Here is a 21,161-nt window from a genome sequence, read left to right as displayed (position 1 = left end):
GTGGGTTTTCCCCAGATGCTCAGGTTTCCTCCCACTGTTAATTGTGCAGGCACAGACACGTGGGCTGTTACCGTGCTGTATGTCTAAATTTAAAATTTAAAAAAATATAAAGAAAGGTGGCTCAGAATTTGTCTGTGAAGATATTTAAGTTCCTAACATGAGAGCAGATTTTTGGACAATATGCATGTAAAATAGTAATCGTCGTAACCTTAGGACCTCCCCCATTAAATTTCTTTCCTAATAACTTTTACATTTTCAGTAACTCTCAGCTTTTTTTCATTCAAACCATTAAAATTATTTAATTACAGTGACATGAACAAAGCATCAGTGCAATGACAACTATTTCACAATTATTACAGAATGCAATGTTGTAAAGTTGACATGTCCTTTCAATTTTACATGTTAAATTATTAAATTTACATTTTACATTTATATTTGTCTGTTTTAAATTTACACATAGAGCTCAGTAACAGGCCCTTCTGGCGCACGGGCCCGTGCTGCCCATCACATCCAATTGACCAACAGCCCTCGGTACGTTTCGAATGATGGGAGGAAACCGGAGCCCCCGGGGAAACCCCGCACAGACAAAGGGAGAACATACAAACTCCTTAGAGATAATGCAGGATTCGAACCTTAGTCCCAATTGCTGGGACTGTAACAGCGTCATGTCAACCACTACACTAACTGTGCTGCCCTAATTTTGGGGAGAGGGGTGAGTGCTGAGAAATGAAATTGTATTAACACATTTATAAACCACAGCTGCATTCACACCCTGCAAATACAGAGATTCACATTAAAACCACATCAAACACTTTTGCCCACTGTTAGAGATAAATACTGAGGCCGCACCAAGGTTTGTTCTTTCTCCCTCGTCCCACCAGCAGCACAGAGTAATTTCTGCCAAAAGAATGCACCAGGAGTATTATTGGATTTTTTTTAGAAAGCCATTGGCAACACTGCATTTTGACGCAGTTCTGTCCTCGCTAACTTTGATACCAGTCTTGTAAGGAACGCTGGAGTGGAATTCCTAGCAAGTCCTTGTCCCAAGAGACTGACTACATCCTTCACACGGTGCTTCACTTTCACCAAACATAGCTGCAGACCCGATGCCAAGGCAGAGGCCTTTCCAGTTGGACCACTCTGCTTTCACTGCACAGAATGGTTCTGCATTATGACTACCAGTGAAAGGTTGGTGGTGCTACGGGTTGTCTGGAGGGTTGCCAGAGGTTACGGAGGGACATTTGATAGGATGCAGAGCTGGACTGAGAAGTGGCAGATGGAGTTTAACCCAGAAAAGTGAGAAGTGGTTTATTTCAGTAGGTCAAATTTGAAGGCAGAATACAAGGTTAATAGGAGGTCTTTACGCAGTGTTGACAAACTGAGAGATCTTGGGGTCTTTGTCCAAAGGACACGACAAATTGCTGCACAGTTTAATAGTGTTGTTAGGAAGGCATGTGGTTTGTTGGTCTTCATTAATTAATAAAGGGGAAGTCCTTTAGGACTGAGATGAGGAAGAACTTTTTCACCTATTTTCTATGTTTCTATGATTGAGTTCAAGATGTGAGGTAATGTTACAGCTTTATAAGGCCTTGATTAGACCTCACTTGGAATATTGTGATCAGTTCTGATAATTTCATTACAGGAAAGTTGTGGATGCTTTACAAGTATGCTGCCTGGATTAGAGAGCATACCTTATGAGGATGGGTTTTTAGTCTTTCCTTCTTGGAGTGATGGAGGAATACAAGTTGATGAGAGACACATTGTAAGGATGGTCAGGGCTGAAATAGTTAATAGCGGGGGGTGCTTGGGAGTAAGTACAGGGAGGAATGAATGTAAGAGAGTTGTTGGAGCATGGAAGGCACTGCCTTGTGGAGGCAGGTGCAATGGGATCTTTTTAGAGACGATTAGATAGGTCCATGGAACTGAGGAAAATGGAGAGTTATGCAGTTGAGAAATTCTAGGCACTTCGTATAATGGGTTATTAGGCCGGTACAACACTGTGGGCTGAAGGGCCTGTACTCGGCTGCAGGTTTCTATGTTTTGAACTCTTATCCTTGCATAATGATGCCTGTTGAGCAAGCAGCACGATAACCTCATCTTGGTTATAACAGCGGAGTTACTCAATCTGCTTTTTGACAGATTTTTATGCTTGGCCAGGGTGATCTGCCGCTCCACATTCACCTTTCAGAGCAAAAGCTCTTTTTTTTTGTGGTGAATGACATCCCTTATTCAGTCTTTGGTGCGAGTGACAAACTCAACTATGCACATCCCTCAAGAACCCCATTCTTTTACGCCATCTGCCCTCCCCTGGGTCTGCTCAAAGGAGTTTTATGTTGTCAATGTATTGCAGATTCTGGTTTACTGCAACCACAGGGCAAACTCTGTTCACATCGTACTGGCAACCACACTAATTACACTGGAACATGTTCAGAGATATTTGTACAGTTTGTCTGATAACAAAGATGCCATATTGTTCTGCTTGAAGAGTCTCATTAGTGATGCTGTATAGGAACAAAATTTACACCTTGAAATTCTGAAACCTGAATACACATTCAGTTGCAAATGAAATGCCAGTTTTACTCAGAATAAAGCAACAAGATTTGTGCAAAGGATCAGTGCATCCTGCTTTGTTTGCTTTCATGTCTATTTTGTTGTAACGTCATGAAATTCACTCAAGCTGTTTTGGACACCTGCATACAAAATAGTTCCTCACTTTACAACACTGATTCAACTTGATTTTGTCTCTTGCTGAGATAAACTTTGGTTTGGCCGGGGCGTGTAAAACTCGAGACAAATATAATGTCTATCCTGTGAAGTAAGACTCCGGAGCTTTGGATCAGAAAGCAACATCACTCAAACTCCAGCGGCAGAGACACAGTCAGTGAGCTGGAGAAAGAGAGTTGGTGGGGGGGGGGGGGAACTGAAGAAACACTGAAGTCAGGGTGGCAGAGTGAGACTGCCAATATTTTTGGAGCCGTCTTCTTTTCTGCGAAGACATTTAAAAGTCTTCACATTGCGTGCATTTCAAGATCAAGAAACTTTTCCCAGGAACAGATTAGTTTCCATTCAACACCAGTGGCTTCTCTTTGCACAGTGCAAAGAGCGCAGAAAGACTTCAGGGTATTTTTAAAAAGTTATTGGATAAATTTAACGTTCTAAAATGCTTATGAAGACACAGATCACCAATCAACTTTGCTCCCTGATGTACAATACCTTAGTGCCTGCACTGTTCTTCTGTCACCCAAAATGCATCGCCTCTTATGTACTCACCAGTCTTCCCCTTTGCTTTATTTTGTCATTCAGGCGCCACTTATCAGGGCCAATGGATCCACCAGTGCACCATTGGGATGTGAGAGGAAACTGCTGTGCCTGCAGGAAGCTGATATGCTCACCAGGAAAAGGTGCCAACTCATTATTGGCAGCACCCATGCCAAGATTAGAAACTGGGTCAGGTGGACTTGGGGCAGAAGCAGTATTGATTGCTGAGTCACTGGGTCAGGTCGAGCAGTCGAAGACTGCAACTGCTTGGGTTTTCAGCAAGAGTAACTTCAAACAATGCCATATGCAGCATTTTCTATCAGATTATATTGTGAGTGACGTCTATAAATTCACTTTCAATTTCCACTCAACTTAACTGTTCATATTGGGATGGCCTGATTGACGTTCCCATTTATCCTATTCTAAAATTATTCTCTCCCCCCGCCCCCCCCGCCCCACACTGAACGATGCCAGCCTCACCAGAGGAAGCAAATTAAAAGCCAAGAGCCATCTGCAGGGAATGTTGATCTTGAGAACCTGTCATGCACGGTCATCGCAGTAAACCGCATGAGCAGATGCTTGAGAATTGTCCACCTGATCAGTTCCCGAATACATAACTCGGGGAAGTCGAACAAAAAAAAAAGGGAGATCTGTCATTAATGTTTCGATCTAGCTCTCCTCCTGATGTAGCTTCACCTTTCAACAATTTTGACCAATGACCAAAACCCATAACTAACACGGAGATTCTGCTTCCAAGGGGGGGGGGGGGTGGGGGAAGAAATCGTCAAATCAATCCATGCAGTTGGCTGGAAATAGCCTTGTATTTTTCTGTTGATAAATCATTCCCTATTTCCTACTTTACTCAATGAGCAAACTGCATTCGTATGGTTTAATCAAAAGTATCACATGCTGAACTGAGAGTTTGCAGAATCTGACCGTTACAATACACAGTCATCAGTAGTGAAAGAGGCCAGGTAGACAGCTCGTCTTTATTTACAGTTATTATCTTTATTTATCTCCATTAAGATCTCTTATTTAAGACTTTTTATTGACTTGGAAACGATGTCTCCTCCTCATTGACAATCAGCACAGGCGCACCTCAAGGGTGCATACTTATCTCACTGTTCTGCTCACTCTACACCAGGGGTGGACAACCTTTTTTAAAACTCGCATTCTACCTTAAGTAAACCCGATGCTATCGGTGCTCTGAAATTAGTGAGGGATTGCTTAAGGAGGGATGTGAGTGGGAAGGAAAGGTTGAGGATCACTGCTCCAGACCCAATTGTTACTGAACTATTTGGCTTGAAACAATTGTCATTGGCCCATTTCCTTTGGAGTTATGAAACCGTGCACATAACGAGTCAATGAGGTACGATTAAAACAGTGGTTACTTTTTTCTTTCCAATCACATACCATCTTAAGCAATCCTTTACTAATCACAGAGCCCTTAAGACATTGGGAATTCTTAAGGTGGAATGTGAGTTTTAAAGCAAAAGGTTGCCCACCCCTGCTCTACACCCACGACCGTGCGGCAAGGCACAATTCAAATGCCATCTGCAAATTTGCCACACCGAATCATGGACGGCAATAAGGAAGCAAACAGGAGTGAGATAGATCAGCGAGCTGAGTGGTGTCACAACAACCACCTTGCGCTTAACATTAACAAAACTAAGGAATTGATTGTGGACTTCAGGAAGGAGAAATCAGGAGAACACAAACCGATCCTCATCGAGGGGTCAGCAGTGAAGAGGATAAAGAACTTCAAATTCCTGAGTGTTGACTTCTCTGAAGCTCTATCCTGGGGCCATCATGTTTATGCAATCATGAAGAAGGCTCACCAGTAGGTATATTTCATTAGAAGTTTGTGGAGATTCGGTCTGTCTTCAAAGACTCTTGCAAATTCCCAAAGGTGTACTGTGGAGAACATTCTAACTGGTATGTAGGCTCTAACGCCATTTCCTGTAGAGGAAAGGGCTACAGAGAGTTGTAAACTTGGCCGGTGCATTAGGCTTCATACCATTAAGGACATCTTTAAGATGTGGTGTCTCAAGAAAGCAGCCTCTATCACCAGGGTCTCTCACCATCCCTTTCCCGCTGCTCCCATCAGGAAGGAGGTGCAGGAGCCTGAAGACAAACACCCACCATTACAAAAACTGCCTCTTCCCCTCTGCCATCAGATTTCTGAATGGACAATGAACCGCAGAAACTACCTCACTTTAAAATTTTTTTTTTATTTTTAAAGAGCATCAAATTACATATAAAGAAATGTAATTATGGCAATGTTTACACCTGCAATACATATCACTGCTGCCGCAAAGCAACAAATTTTGTGACACATGTAAACCTGATTCTGTTTCTGGCATTTGAAAGACTCCTGGATAAGCACATGGATGTAAGGAAAATAGAGTGTTAATGGCTATGAGTGAGGGTAGAGTGAGGTGTAGGTTGGAACAGTGTTGTGGGGCAATGGGCCTGCACTCTGCCCTGTAATGCTTTATGTTCAGGATAGAGTGCAGACTTATCAATAACAAGAATTTAGTTCTTTTTAGGTTTACTCCTGGAAACACAAAAGACGACAAATTTCACAGTCAGAAACCTAAGTCCCTTTCACACTTGCATCCCACTAAATAGGTCGTTCAGTGTTCCAGGATAGGAATGGGGGTTTGGCTTTTCACACTTGACCACTCCTAACTGGGACAGTGAACACTTTCACACTTGCAAGGAGCCATTCTCAGAGTTAGGACTTCTCCCGGTGACATTATGATGCATGGAGCGATGATGGACCTGCCCTAAATCCTGATCAATGTATTTTGATCTTATATTTGAACAAAATTAATTATGCCCAATTATAACATAATTGAGCTTTATGTACACCACTGTGTGAGGCTTTCAGCTCTTGTTACTGTTATGCCAATCTATATAAACCTTTATAAGGGACTGTGGGAAAGTGCTAGCAATAAATAGCCATAGCGGACAATTTTTAAACAGGGTAGGAAAGTTGGTAGCGCTATAGAGCACAACTTATACAGCATGGGAAAGTTTGTAGTGCTATAGCGCACAATTTATATAGCATGGGAAAATTGGTAGTACTATCGTGTACAATTTATAAATACTGTGGGAAAAAGCGATGGCGGACCTGCCCTCCCAGAATTCCATGTGGCAGAGAAAGGACTGAATGCCCAGCTGCAGCAATGAAGCATTCATGGAAGGGTTTCTCTGCCGCACGGCGTTCAGGGAAGTGTAGTCCACCATTGCTTTTTCCCACAGTCTTTACAAATTGTGCGCTACAGTGCACAATTTCCCACACTGTTTAAAAATTGTCCACTATTGCTAAGTCCCGCTGTGACTTTCCCAGAGCAAATTTATACCTTCATTTTAATTTTTTCTTCCTTCAAGTTCCTGCACTCACGCAAAAAACTTGGGTCATTTCTATCTGTTTCACACTTGCCTGATTGCAACATACGCTGGGGATTGTTCACGCAAAAAACTTGGGTCATTTCTATCCGTTTCACACTTGCCTGATTGCAACAGACGCTGGGGATTGTTCGAAGGGTTGAGGTCGTCAATCCCTGGCGTGAGATGACGTCATCTGATGCTGGCATTGAGCTGATTTTGTTTTCACATACGACACTTTAAAGGCCAAGTGACTTAATTCCTGGGATCACTTACAAGTGTGAAAGGGGCTAATAATTCAAAGTGATGAGGTACTTTCCTTCCAACACTTCATGCACTCACGTGAAAGGACAAAAGGAAGGAGAGCTGAGGCAAAATCTCATGACTTTCGGCTTGTTTATAGAATATATTCCTGCTGCAGTCAGATGGGTGCTATCATACATCAGAGAAAAATTCCAATCAACGCTGGCTGTAGTTATCATTGATGGTTCGCCTGATATTCACCTTCCTGGTGTGATTTTCTATATCCAAGTATTTATTTCATCTTGGGATGGTAACGTCCCATTTTGAAGTGGAGCATGTTGTGAATTTAATAGCACTGAAAAAGCTTTTCCTTGGACAAAACTGGATGGTCCTGCTTCTCACAAGGTAGATCTGTCACCACTCGATCATACTGCAAAGTGGTGAGCAGAGCCAGAGTGGTTTGCCAGGAAAAGCTGACCCGCCCTTGTGCCAAAACAACAATTACAATCCAAGATGTTTGCCAGCCAGTACTTAAGTAAAATATTTTCCAAACCAACTCCCTCCCCCCTCCCCTGCCCCCAACCAAGAGTCCTGCATGTTGCCAGGGAGTGGATTGTCATGGACAGCATTCTCGGAAGTGGTTCCATGAATACTTCAACTCAAATTGAGGAAATGACTGAACGTCCAACGTCAAGATGAGTCTTTGCATTTGAAGGAAAACATGAGAATAATGAGCATTTTATTTTCACCAAAAACTTTAAAGTTAGGTTGATATATAGCGAAGGAAGGGATGCCGCATGGACCTGTTGGACACACCACGCCTGAAACAGTAGAACCTAGTGTCAGCGATTTGTCACCTTAACTGGGTATTTGAGGGTGAGGTTTGGAATCATGTGGATTGTGATCAGCATTAACGTCTGCTTTCTTAAAGCTCCAGAACATTCTTTTCACAATCGTACAAATGCCTGCATGCCCTGGACACACTTTTCTTTTAAATTCAGACCCACAGCACGGTAACAGGCCCTTCTGGCCCATGAGCCCTTGTTCCCCCAATACATCAAGTATTTATTTCATCTTGGGATGGTAACGTCCCATTTTGAAGTGGAGCATGTTGTGACTTTAATAGCACTGAAAAAGCTATTGTATTGTTCCCCCAATACAATCCCTATATGTTTTCGAAGGGAGGGAGGAAATCAGAGCAACCGGAGGAAACCCACCCAGACACGGGAATAACGCACAAACCCCTTTCACATAGCTCTGGATTTGAACCCTGATCCTTGGCAATGTAATAGTGTTGCGCTAACCGTTCCGCTACCTGTGACACCCAATTAGTGTTGTCAATTAATATATGACCAAGATGCAGAGCAATGAAGACATTAAGCCTGAAATCTGTCCCTTTTGCCCATAACTGGCTATGTATCATGTAGGTAAGTTTTATTGCAATCATAAGCTGTGCAGAGCATTTTGGAAAAGAAGTCGATGAGACATTACCTCTCTTATGAGCCCACAGTTTGAATGGGGTGCCCTAATTTTGCAAAGACGTCCATGAAAGTCTTTTATAAGAATTGTTATGGTTTCCTTTGTGCTTGGGCCAGCGGTAATCACATGCAAGGTTGCAAGCCAACATTGGGAGGCATGCACACAGGATCAATCTGTCTTGGGTGGTCTTGCTTTGGCACCCTTTGGTCCTGCCATCTACCACTGCATTAGTTGCCAGGTGACATGGATCAAAATAGACACAGCTGACCCTGGAAAATTCAGCTGATTGTCATGCTGCTCAGGGGAGGAGGCGAGAAACCAAAAGCTCTGTGCCATCTAACTTCAATCAGTATTCTTATTCCCAGGAACTGCTGCACCCTTTCATTACTGTGGCAACGAGCAGGACTCTGGCTGTGACAGGACCACCCGTAAGACCATGAGGTGTCAGAGGAAATTAGGCCATTCGAATCATGGCTGATTATTCCTATCGGCCTTTTATCCATAACCTTTAACACCTTTACTAATCAATAACCTATAAACTTCTGTCCATGGTCTCGTGCACTGCCAGGCCGAGGAAGTTGCAGGAGCAATACCTTATTTTCCATCTCGGTAGTCTCCAACCAAATGTTCACGTCAACATTAACGAGTCTCTCTCTCTTTCCTGGTGTCTGTGTCTTTTTCTTCAGCGCCCCAGCCCTTCCCTTCCTTCTGCTATTCACAATGACCTAGCCTCCACAACCGTCTGTGGCAACAAATTCCGCAGATTCCCACATTCTGGCTGTGGAAATTTCTTCTTGTCTCTGTTCTAAACATGCGTCCTTTTATACTGAGACTATGCTCTCTGGTCCGAGACTCTCCCATTATGGGAAGCATCTTCTCCATGTCCACTCTATCCATCTTTTTCAATATTCAATATGTTTCGATGAAAACCCTCTCCCGCCCCCATTCTTCTAAATTCCAACGAGTACAGGCCCAGAGTCATCAAACGCTCCACGTACATTAGCCCTCTCATCCCCGGGATCATTCTCGTAAACCTCCTCTGGGACCCTCTCCAACGTCAGTACGTCCTTGGTTTATAGGGGCCTAAAAGTGCTCACCATACTTCAAATGTGATAATGACCAATACCCTTCACTCAGCATTAAATCCTTGCTTTTATATTCTTGTTCTCTCAAAATGAACATTGCATTTGCCTTCCTCACTACTTACTCAAACCCACAGCAAGTGTGCACAATATTAAATTTAAAAAAAAGAACATTTGAGAATGATGGGCAAATGAGACCAGAACTGGCGTTAAAGAATGGGCATTGTGCTTCCTCCACCCACATGTTAACATAACATAATAACATAACATAACAATTACAGCACGGAAACAGGCCATTAGGCCCTTCTAGTCCACACCGAACCAAACACCCCTCTCTAGTCCCACCTCCCTGCACAATGCCCATAACCTTCCATCTTCTTCTCATCCATATACCTGTCCAACCTTTTCTTAAATAATACAATTGACTCCGCCGCCACTATTTCTCCCGGAAGCTCATTCCACACGGCTACCACTCTCTGAGTAAAGAAGTTCCCACTCATGTTACCTCTAAACCTCTGCCCCTTAATTCTCAACTCATGTCCTCTTGTTTTAATCTCTCCTACTCTTAACGGAAATAGTCTATCCACATCCACTCTGTCTATCCCTTTCATAATCTTAAATACTTCTATCAAATCCCCTCTCAACCTTCTACACTCCAAAGATGCAGAGTTGGTGTTCAAATAGTGCCCTTTGACAGTAAAAGACAGGTGGTCAAGTAATAGAAATACATAAAAGAGCTAGAGAAACTCCTGTCCCGCAGCATCCATAGGAGGCAAAGATATACTGTATAACCAACGTTTCCAGCCAGAGCCCCTCGCCAAGCTATACCTTGCACGTGATCTCATGAATGCTTACAGGACTTGCTGAGTTTCTCCAGGATTTTTGTGTATTTACTACAATCACAGCATCATTTGCTATATCACTGAAGACTCTCGTAAACTTCTACAGGTGTACCGTGGAGAACACTCTGGCTGGTTGCATCACTGCCTGGTCTGGAGGCCTCAATTTTCAGGTCAAGAAGTTAACTCAGCCTGCAACACCACAGCCTCTCAGCATGTGCACCATCAGAACGATACCTCTGGCTCTTCTCTTGAAATGTTCTTCCATTCCAGTTAATAAAACAGCCTTGCTGAGGTGTGCATGCTGTGATGAGGTTCACGGCTCTCGTCATGCTTTTGGAGAATTATTACAGAGCATTTACCTTTAACTTTCAATTCCAACTCCACTGTTCAGTTGTTGTGTGCCGTTTTGGTCACCTAACCACAGGAAAGATATCAAAACGATTGAATGAGTGTCAAGAGAAGATTTACAAGCATGGAAGAATGAGGGGAGATTTGATAGTTAGACAAAATTAATAGAGTAAATGCAAGCATGCTTTTCCACTGAGGTTAGGCGAGAGAAGAGCAAGAGGTCATGGGTTAAGGGTGAAAGGGGATAATGTTTAAAATTAATATTGGGGAAACAACTTCTTGCAGACAATGTCCATTCACCAGGTGAATGCAGTTTCCATTATTGTCATTTAAGAACATTTGGATTGGTACATGGATGGGAGGGGTATGGAGGGCTATGGTCCGGGTGGGACAAGGCAGAATAATAGTTCAGCACAAACAAGGTTGGCCAAAGGGTCTGTTTCTGTGCTGTAGTGTTCCATGATTCCAGGCATAATTTTTCCCCATTTTTGGAATTCCTGCTCCTTTTAATTCCAACCCCATTATTTTTCTTCCCAACCACTGACAGCAGAGATAGAAAAAGAAATGCTGCACAATCGAGCTCAGTATCCTTGCATCAAGGACAGGATTCTGCTCGTTCTCACCTACCATCCCACGTTATTCTCCAAATTGTCTGACATCACAGCACGATCTGACCACTAGACGCGTCCTCTCCTCCCCGCTTTCTGCAGGCACCGCTCTCTCCAAGACTCCCTTGCCCAGTCACTCCTTCCCACCAATCGCCCCCCCTCAGTACGGTACCTACCTCTGTCTCTGCAATAAATGTGCCGCACTTGCACCCAGACCTCCTCCCTCGCCCATTGTACTGGGCCTCCAATGAGACAAAAGACACATGCCCCAAGTGAGGCAACACTTCACTTCCAAATCTTTAGGAGTCATTTACTACATCCAGTGCAACCATTGTGGCCTCCTCTGCATTGGGGAGATGGGATGTGGTTTTTTCTTTGAGCTCCTTTACTCTGCAATGGCGAGGGCCATCCAGCGGCCAATCATTGGAATTCCGCACGCCATTGCCTCACTGACATGTCTGTCCATGGTCTCGTGCACTGCCAGGCCGAGGAAGTTGCAGGAGCAATACCTTATTTTCCATCTCGGCAGTCTCCAACCAAATGTTCACGTCAACATTAACAAGTCTCTCTCTCTTTCCTGGTGTCTGTGTCTTTTTCTTCAGCGCCCCAGCCCTTCCCTTCCTTCTGCTATCAGAGATCGACCCCCATCACGTCGCAGCTCTTTTTCATACCTATGGCTGGTGTCTCCAAAGTGGTTGACCGCTGGGGGGGGGGGGGGGCGGGGTCAATGGGACTATCCAAGGAGTTCGATAAATGGCTGGTGATCAATAATGGCGGGAATTGTGGGGGGGGTTGATTGAACATTTGCTGTGGAAAGCAGGGGTGGATCAATGGAAAATAGCGCCGATAGCAGGGGAGGCCGACATCTCGCGAGAGCGGGTCTTGGAGGCCGCCAAGTTGCATTTGACTTTGGCCTTTGAATAAGTTGAGGGCAAATGGAAGGACAGACTGAGCATAGAAGTAAGATGCATGAGACCTTTGTACCTTTGCTAGTGCCCCAACCCCCCCCCCCCCACCCTCAGCGTCGCCATCCCCCCCCCCCCCACTGACCCCACTGCACTGGGATTCCATGCCTGCAGGCCAATGATGGATCAAGTATTCCATGAAGGGGGCAATGGTCTGAAAGGTTTGGGGACCCCTGACCTATGACCGCCTTCCCTTTGCTCCCTCCTCTCTCCCCCATCTTGCCATTCAGGTATCTGTCTGCTTTTTTCAAGGGCTCAGGCTCAAAACATTGGTTACCCTTCCCTTGGCCTGGATGCTGCATGACCTGTTGAGTTTCTCCAGCACCTCAGTGTATTGTTCTCGACCACAGCCCCTGTAATTTTTCCTTTTAATTCAGTGTTTAATTCAAAACATTTCAAATGAACTCCACCGCCCTCTCAATGTCCCGTCCTCGTGTAATACCCCTGGTAAAACCAACTATCCCCAGAGCGGCTGTGAAATCTCTTCCTCCACGTTTTCTCATTACATTCAGTAGTTGTCCAGTCCTTTCAAGGTGCATGCTCACAGAAACAGGGTCTCAGATCTCTGAACTAAGTGACCCAATCTCCCAGATGAAAAAGGAATCAAGGACTTAAGTTATTTGCAAATTACTTATTCCAGAATGGAAACGTTAAATATTAGAGTTTGGAGAAAATTTTATTTTCAGGTTTTAACATCAAGGCAATAACTTTCCCTGTTTGAAGTGTCTGCTGAATCTAAAATTAGTTGATCTGTAGTGCTCAACATGCGCTGCATTTTCATGCTGTGGAAGCAGTGAGGGTCACAAGTAGGACCCAAGCCTTCACCCTGACCCTCAATGATATTGGTTTTCGGACCCTTCCTTAAACGCGGAGAGGTTGTCCAAGACCAGAGGTGGAAGGTGAGTTGGAGGGGCTCTGCCAGGGCATTGTTTTTCCTCAACGGTGTGATTGTGAGCCTGGGACGCCATGCCATACAGTCAGATGCAGTTCTGAGATTTTTAGATAGAAACCCTGATTGTTGCCTTGAAAAAATAGAAATTCATATGGATGGATTTGCAAGTGTCAAATCTCATCTCAATGATGGACAACTGCATTCCCATCTTTACATATCTTCTGTTAAGTTTTACCTACATGCCAAGAACAGTCCCATTTATGAGGGCAAGCCATTTAACGTATTTTCAATTGTTGGGTAATGAGTTTGCCCTTAATTTTCCCTGCTCGGGATCAAAGTCAGGGATTGAGGACGGTTGGCGTAGTGGTTTGCACAGTGCCAGCGATCGGGACCGGGGTGCGAATCCTGTGCTGTCTGTAAGGAGTTTGTATGTTCTCCCTGTGTCTGCGTGGGTTTTCCCCAGCAGGTGGGGGGGGGGGTCCAGTTTCCTCCCACCATTCAATAATGTACCGGGGGTGTAGGTTAATGGGGTGTAATTTGGGAGGCACAAATGGCCCCTTAACGTGCTGTATGTCTAAATTAAAAAATTTAAGAGCTGGCCACTTGCTGCAGCCACGGTGCGATTGTTATCATCTTGCATTGTAATTGCATGGGGCCAATTTTCACTGCAAGAACATCTCCACAACATGAAAGTCGATGAATGACGACCATTTCTTGGCAAAAGATTCATTTTAAAAGAAGGACAATGTCAAAAAAGGATGTACTTTCAACGCGTAAAGTCTTTCCATCATTAACTTAAGGTGCAATGATCAGTTGGGCAGCACAGAGCTATTCCAGCGCCAGCGACGCAGGTCGGAAAATGGCGCTGCCTGCAGGGAGCTGGTACTTTTCCCCGTGTCTTTGTGGTACTCAGTTTCCCATCAGGCTCCACAAAGAGACTAGGTTTGTAGTTTAATTGGGTGAATTTAAGCAGGCACAGGCTAGTGGGCCAGAAGAGCATGTCTAAATTTTTTGATAAAGTTAAAATACACGTATAAATTTAAATGTACCCATAAATATATAATCTTTGGCATTAAAATCTAACTGGACAAGACTCTTTCTCCAAAATGCTGTATGTTTGGCCTTGCTGGAGGAGTTATGTTTCTGATTAATATTCTCCGCCAATGATGTGCCACCATAGAGGTGTTAGGAGGGGCATTAATCACTGCCTCCGATGAGAGAGAATGAGAAGAAGAACAAAGTCTCTCTGTGAACCTCCAGCACTTCCAGCAAAAGGCACCTTCAATGGATAATGGGGAAAGAATGGGCTCCTCTCCTTCGCCTCATCAGGAGTTGGGACGGCAATCAATTCCACTGCAATACACACAGGTGCAGGAGAAACTCAGCAGGTCATGCAGCATCTAGAGGAGGTAAAGGGTAACCAATATTTCAGTCGTTAAGGTGTGAGCAAAGAGCAGAAAGGTGTCTGAATAAAAGGAGAGGAGGAGAGGAAGGGGAAGAGGAAGGGGTTCCTTCTAGCAGGTAAGAGACAAGGGTAGTGGAGTAAGAAGTTGAGAAGTGATGGGGAGCGGTTAACTCTCCATGGACAGGAAATTTTGCACTCACACATGCAGCAGGGGAGCAGCCCCTTCTGTCCCACAAGCCTGTGCCCCTCACATACACCAGTTAACCAACAATCTCTGTACATTTTGAAGGGTTGGAGGAATCCGGAGCACCTAGAGAGGAATCTCGCGTTGGCACAGGTAAAACGAACAAACTCCTTTCAGACAGTGTCGGATTCAAACACGGGTTACTGGCGCTGTAATAGCGTTAAAGGGGGATGGGGAGTTGGTGCAAAGGAGACAGAGGGCTGGGGAAAGAGAGTGTGTAGGGGGTGGGATTTAACAGAAAGTGGAGCAGTCGGTTCTCATGCCATCTTGCTGGAGAGTCCCAGATGGGATCCTGCACTGGACTGTTACCGAAAAATGAATTTAACTAGCTCCACTTCACAAGGTGCAAGTTGGAGGAACAGATCAGGGCCACTGGGAGCAGAGATGGTCATGCCTTCACTCACTTATTTAAACAGCAGATATTTATGAGGAAGGGAGATGTCAGATGAAATTTGTTTGACCTTGATGCTGCTTTGCTCATTAATCATGCATTTCACAAAGCTGGGTGCCAGAGCATTTTTGGATGGCTTCACAGTGTAATTTGGCAGCAACCTACTTCCATTTTGAGGAGAGATCAGTTTTCCCTGCATTCATAGTAAAAAACACACAAATGCTGGAGGAACTCAGCAGGTCGTATAGCACCCAGAGCAGGTCAAAATGTACAACCAACACTTCAGGCCTGCGCCCTTCTTCAAGGTGTGAGCAAAAAGCAAAAAGCAGACAGGCTCCTGAATAAAAATGGCTGAAGGAGGAGAGTAGAAAGGGCGGGGGGGGGGAGGAGCACAGGCCAACAGGAAAAAGGCCATAATTGGACATGGATAGGATGGGAAAGGTGGGAGTGGGGGGGCTCTGTGAATGCAGAGGTGGAGGAAAGGAGACTGGGGGTGGGGGGATAGAGATACAGAGCCAGAGGAAAGGAGACAGGGATGGATAGAGAGAGAGAGAGAGAGATGCAGGGCTAGAGGGAAGGAGACAGGGGAGATAGATAGAGAGAGGGAGAGAGAGAGATACAGGACTAGAGGAAAGGAAACGGGGATAGAGAAAGAGAAAGAGAGATACAGGGCTAGAGGAAAGGAGACAGGGATAGATAGAGAGAGAGAAAGAGATACAGGGCTAGAGGAAAGGAGATGGGGGATAGATAGAGAGAGAGATACAGAGCTAGAGGAAAGGAAACGGGGGATAGAGAGAAAGAGAGATACAGGGCTAGAGGAAAGGAGACAGGGGGGACAGATAGAGAGAGAGAGATACAAAGCTAGAGGAAAGGAAACGGGGATAGAGAGAGAGAGATACAGGGCTAGAGGAAAGGAAACAGGGATAGAGAGAGAGGGAGAGAGATACAGGGCTAGAGGAAAGGAAACGGGGATAGAGAGAGAGAGATACAGGGCTAGAGGAAAGGAAACAGGGATAGAGAGAGAGGGAGAGAGATACAGGGCTAGAGGAAAGGAAACGGGGATAGAGAGAGATAGATACAGAGCTCGAGGAAAGAAGAGAGACAGAGTTTGGAGTTTGCTAACGGAATCTGGAGAAGTCAATGTTAATGTCACCGGTTTGGAGGGTGTATGGTTTGGGCCGAGTCCTGCTTCAGTATTTTTGTGTTTTTACAACAATCACGGTGCTTGGAGACTTTTGTGTTTCACTGCTCCACATTGACATTTTTAATCTATTTGTATTTTCCCTCTGTTCTGCTTGGGAGGCATCTGCTCTCCTTCACACAGCACGGCACCAGAGTAGACTGTGAATTTCTCATCACAGACTTTGTGTTCTGCCTGGGAAAACCTCCAGTTCTGCAAGGTCAGTCACGTGTTTCCGGGCTGGCTCGTGCGCTGTATTCAGTCATTTATACTCGGAGGACAATCCGAACAACACAAAACTTTGCCCTGCTTTTGATCTGAAGATATTTATCTGAGTTCTGGGATAATATACCTGATGAAGGGACCAGGCCCAAAGTGTTGGTTAGGCTCTCCTTCCTATGGATGCAGTGTGACCTGCTGAGTTTCTCCAGCATGTCTGTGTCTTTCACTCAACCCCAGCATCTGCAGATTGCTGTTTAACTCACCTGTTCTAGGACTTGTAATCACTTGCCTCTCTGTGAAGGGTAGCATCCCTAAAGACCCATCTTGATCTTGTCTCAGCATTGCTAGGAATAACTTTTAGCATTCCCTGTCAGCCAACTCTCAGTGTGGCATCTGGCTTTAACTGCACTCCAAGGATCAAGTGACAAGCAAGGTAAGTTCTGGACCCCTGAAGCATGTAGATCAACATTTGAATGCTGAACTCATTCATTGGTCAGATCTGCTAAGCAGCAAGATTCCCTTAGACCACATTGTTGCTTCCTGGATAAAATTTTTGCTCTGTGGAGCATCCATGAGTTCTCTATTTGATCTTCTTATCATCTTCTACATGTCCGCCAGTTAGAAATGTCTGAAATTGAGGGCAGGTAATAAAGATAGAGCTTCCTACCAACTAACCACGTTGATGGAATGCCAAGCACCAGCACCTGTACTTCCTCAGAAGCTTGAGAAAATTTGGCCTGCATCCCTTAATAACTTGCCCAGGTGCACCTGTCACAGTGCATCACTGTGTTGAATGAGAATTGGTCTGGCCAAGATCACAAGGAACTGCAGACGGTTGTGAATGTGGGTCTGTCAATCACAAATGCACACACCCTCTCCTCCGTCTACTACTCCCACTGCCTAGGAAAAGCAGCTGACATGTTAAATGATTCACCCCACCCTGGCCACACTCTCTTCACCCCCTCCAGTCAGGAAAGAACACACTTCCAGATTCAACAATCGTTCCTTTCTCGCCATCGTCAGATTTCTGAATGAACTGCAAAATTGGTAGATTTATGTTCCCTTTGCTCCGTACCTTTGTATAATGTCTTATTAAGTATGACAAGTCTACAGCTCTGCTCACAAAATAACCATTATCACAGCATTTTCAATACATGTGACAATAAACTGTTCCCTCTCAGCTGTGTGTGTGCACCAGCGCACACCCGCTTTGTAACCAGCGCACATTTCATGAGCGCACAAAAGGTTAGTTACCTATGCAAGAGCGAAAGCAATCAAACCCAGAAAAGGTCAAAGCACTTATCGACAGCGGGCTGTTAGCTGTTAAAATGAATAAAATCTTAACTAAATACATTACTTCGTAGAATGCAGTCATATTTGTATTTTATGGAAACACACCAATACAGTTTTATTAGCCATGAGAGAGAGGCTGTGCCAAAATTATCTTGAAACAATTTCAAGTTTGCATGTGCACAAGCATTCAGTAAGCAGATACTTTTGTCACATGTAAAACATTTGCACAACATAAGATTTTTTGCGTAAATGGACGCCTAAAAATTAGAGGGAACATTGTTTGAGAGCCCACGTGGCAATGTGTAACGTTGGGTGCATGAATGGACAAGTAGCTCTGGGCATGTTTTACTTTGAATGTAGAATGTTAAGAGGAGACTTACTGAAGTCTATAAAATCAGGAGGGGGATTGGAAGGGTGAACAGCAACATCTCTTTCCTGGAGTGGAAGAGCCAAGGCAAAAGGGTATAGCTATAAGGTTAGGGATGTGGGATTTAGAAGGGTTGTGAGGGGTCAGTTCTTCATTCAAATAGAACAAGCTGCCAGACAAAGTGGTGGAAGCAGGTATGTTAGCTTCCTCCAAGAAGCACAGATAATGGCACGGATAATGACATGGGGGATTGGAGGGGTACGGGCCTAATGCAGGAAAGGGGGACAGAAGCAGGAGGGCAAAGTGGGCATGTTCCCATGCTGAGGGGCTCTCCAAATCCACACTTACTCATGCAGACCATGCAAGATGGCTCCACGAACAAGCCTACAAGATGTGCTCACAACTAGTTATTCTAACAGAGAACGCGGAAGACCACAGGCAGTACAAATTGGAAATGTCTCCTCCTCACTGATTATCAACACAGTGCTTAGCCCACTTCTCTATTCGTTATGCACCATCTACAAGTTTGCCGATGACATCACAGTTGTCGGCAGAATCACAAATGGCAATGAGAAAGCATACAGGAGGGAGGTAGATCAGCTTGTTAAATGGCACAACGACAACAACCTTGAGCTCAACATCAGAAAAACCAAGGAGATGGTTGTGGACTTCAGGAGGAAGTCAGGGAAACATGACCCAGTCCTCATTGAGGGCTCAGTAGTGGAGAGGGTCCAGGACTTCAAATTCCTGGGTGTCAACATCTCCGAGGATTTGTCCTGGAGCCTCAATGTTGATGCAATCACAAAGAAGGCTCACCAGCGGCTGTATTTGTGAGATGTCTGAGGAGATTCAGTATGTCTCACAAACTTCTACAGGTGTACCATGGAGAGCATTCTGACTGGTTGCATCACTGTCTGGTATGGAGGTTCCAACTTTCAGAAAAAGAATAAACTCCAGAGGGTTGTTCCAACATGAGGCGATGTCTTAAAAAAGCAGCCTCCATCCTCAAAGACCTCCACCACCCTCTTCACTCTGCTACCATTGGGGAAAATGTACAGGAGCTAAAGATGAGCACTCAGTGCCACAAGGACAGCTTCTTCCCCGCTGCCATCAGATTCCTGAATAATCAATGAACCCAAGACACTGCCTTTCCTTTTGTAAACAATTATTTTATAGTAATGTCGTAAGATGGTAATAATATGTTTGTTTACACTAAGACGCTGCTGCAAACACCGAATTTCATGACTTGTTCATGACAATGAATCCTGATTCTGATTCAGAATCGAGCAGCACAGGAACAAGCCCCTTGATCCACTATGTCTGCACCGACAGCGATGCCAACTTACACTCATCCCATCTGCCTGTGCATGGTCTGTCTCCCTCCATCACCTGCCTATTCATGGGTCTGGCCAAATGCGTCTGACAGATTGCCATCATATGTGCTGCCGCCACCTCTCTTGGCAGCACCTTCCATGGACCCAAGCACTCTCTGTGTAATAAAAAATGCCTTGTAAATCTCCTTTAAACTTCCTTCCTCTCACCCAAAAGTTATGCCCACTATTATTTGATAGTTCCTCTCCAGGAACAGAGACTATCCCCCCTGTCTGTGCCTCTCATAATTTTATGTAGTTTTGAGAGGTTGGCTCCTGAGCCTCTGAAGCTTTGGAGATAACAGTGCAGACTTTCTAGCCTGTAGCAGGCCGGCCAATGTGCCATGCCCGAAGCAGCAACCCGACACCGGGAGTCGGCGACCTACACAGGCTGTGCTCTTCGAAGTCAGTTGCCGACTCAGCAGCCAGTGGCTGCAGTGCCCCACACCAGTGGCAGCCAATCGGGTGGAGCTAGGGAAGCAGCCACACCTGGGGATGAGAGGGGCTCACTGATTGGCCACTCCCTGGATAGCACTAAACAACCAATCCCAGGGAGCGGATCGTAATGCCACCAATTGGGTGGCGTGATGATGATGTCAGAAGTGGGCTCCTGCTGGCAGAGCTGCCAGCAAAATAAGCCAAAATAAGTGTTGAATTCACTCCCATAGTGTGTGTCTCTTCTTTGAGCATAACTTCTCCAGCAGTAGCAGCCACTACAGGCCTCCCCTTCTGATCCTCATTAATATGCTAGTGAATCTTTTCTGCACTCTTTCAAAGCCTGCAAAAATGTGCCACCAGAACACGAGGCAATTCTCCAAATATAGCCTAACCAAAGTTTTACGCAGCTGAAACACGGCTTCCTGATATTCATAATCAATCCCTGACCAATGATTGCACTTTCCTAACACCCTATCTACTTTCAGGAAGCTATGCACCCCAAGATCCCTCTGTACATCCAAGCTCCAAAGCATCCTGCCTCTTACTGCACATATTTCTTACATTTGACTTCCCAAAGTGCACCACCTCACACATTTTGTCTCCATCTTCCAATTCTCTGTCCACATTCCCAATTGATCAAAATCTTGGTAAACCATTTGATCATTTTCCATACTTCCACAACTCCAGCATCATCGGGAAACTTACCAATGAGCCCGTCGACATTTTCATCTAAATCATTTATATTTATCATCAACAATAGAGGTCCTAACATTGATCCCTGTGAAACACCACTGTTCACAGAGCTCCAGTCAGAATAACTCCGCTCCACCACAACCCTCTTCGTGGCCAACCAATTTTGAATCCAAGTCTCCCTGGATGTCAGGTGCCTTAATCTTCTGTACCATAAAGGACCTTGCCAAAAGCTTTACCCTGATCCCTGGGTACAACATCCACTGCCATCCCCTCATCAATAATTTTCATGATCCCCTCAAAAACCTCAATCAACGTTTGCAAGACTTGATCTCCTCAAATCCAAGTCATCCTGGCTATCTCTGAAAATCCATGCTCTTCTAGATCCAGGTGGATCTTATCCATGCAGCTAAGGTGAATTTAAATTTAATTAATTTAGACATACAGCACG

At 44.8% G+C, this 21,161-nt stretch overlaps 1 protein-coding gene across 15 annotated transcripts in view; it reads right to left on the bottom strand.

Moving 5' to 3' along the window:
* LOC138753859 (alpha-(1,6)-fucosyltransferase) overlaps positions 1-21,161 on the bottom strand; it is an 852,902-nt gene that overhangs the window by 424,120 nt on the left and 407,621 nt on the right. The window lies entirely within an intron of this gene.

This window comes from Narcine bancroftii, chromosome 2 (genome assembly GCF_036971445.1).
Source record: "Narcine bancroftii isolate sNarBan1 chromosome 2, sNarBan1.hap1, whole genome shotgun sequence".
Classification (NCBI taxonomy): Eukaryota; Metazoa; Chordata; class Chondrichthyes; order Torpediniformes; family Narcinidae; genus Narcine; species Narcine bancroftii.
The sequence above is the reverse complement of the archived record's forward strand: the minus strand, read 5'-3'. Positions and strand labels throughout refer to the sequence as shown.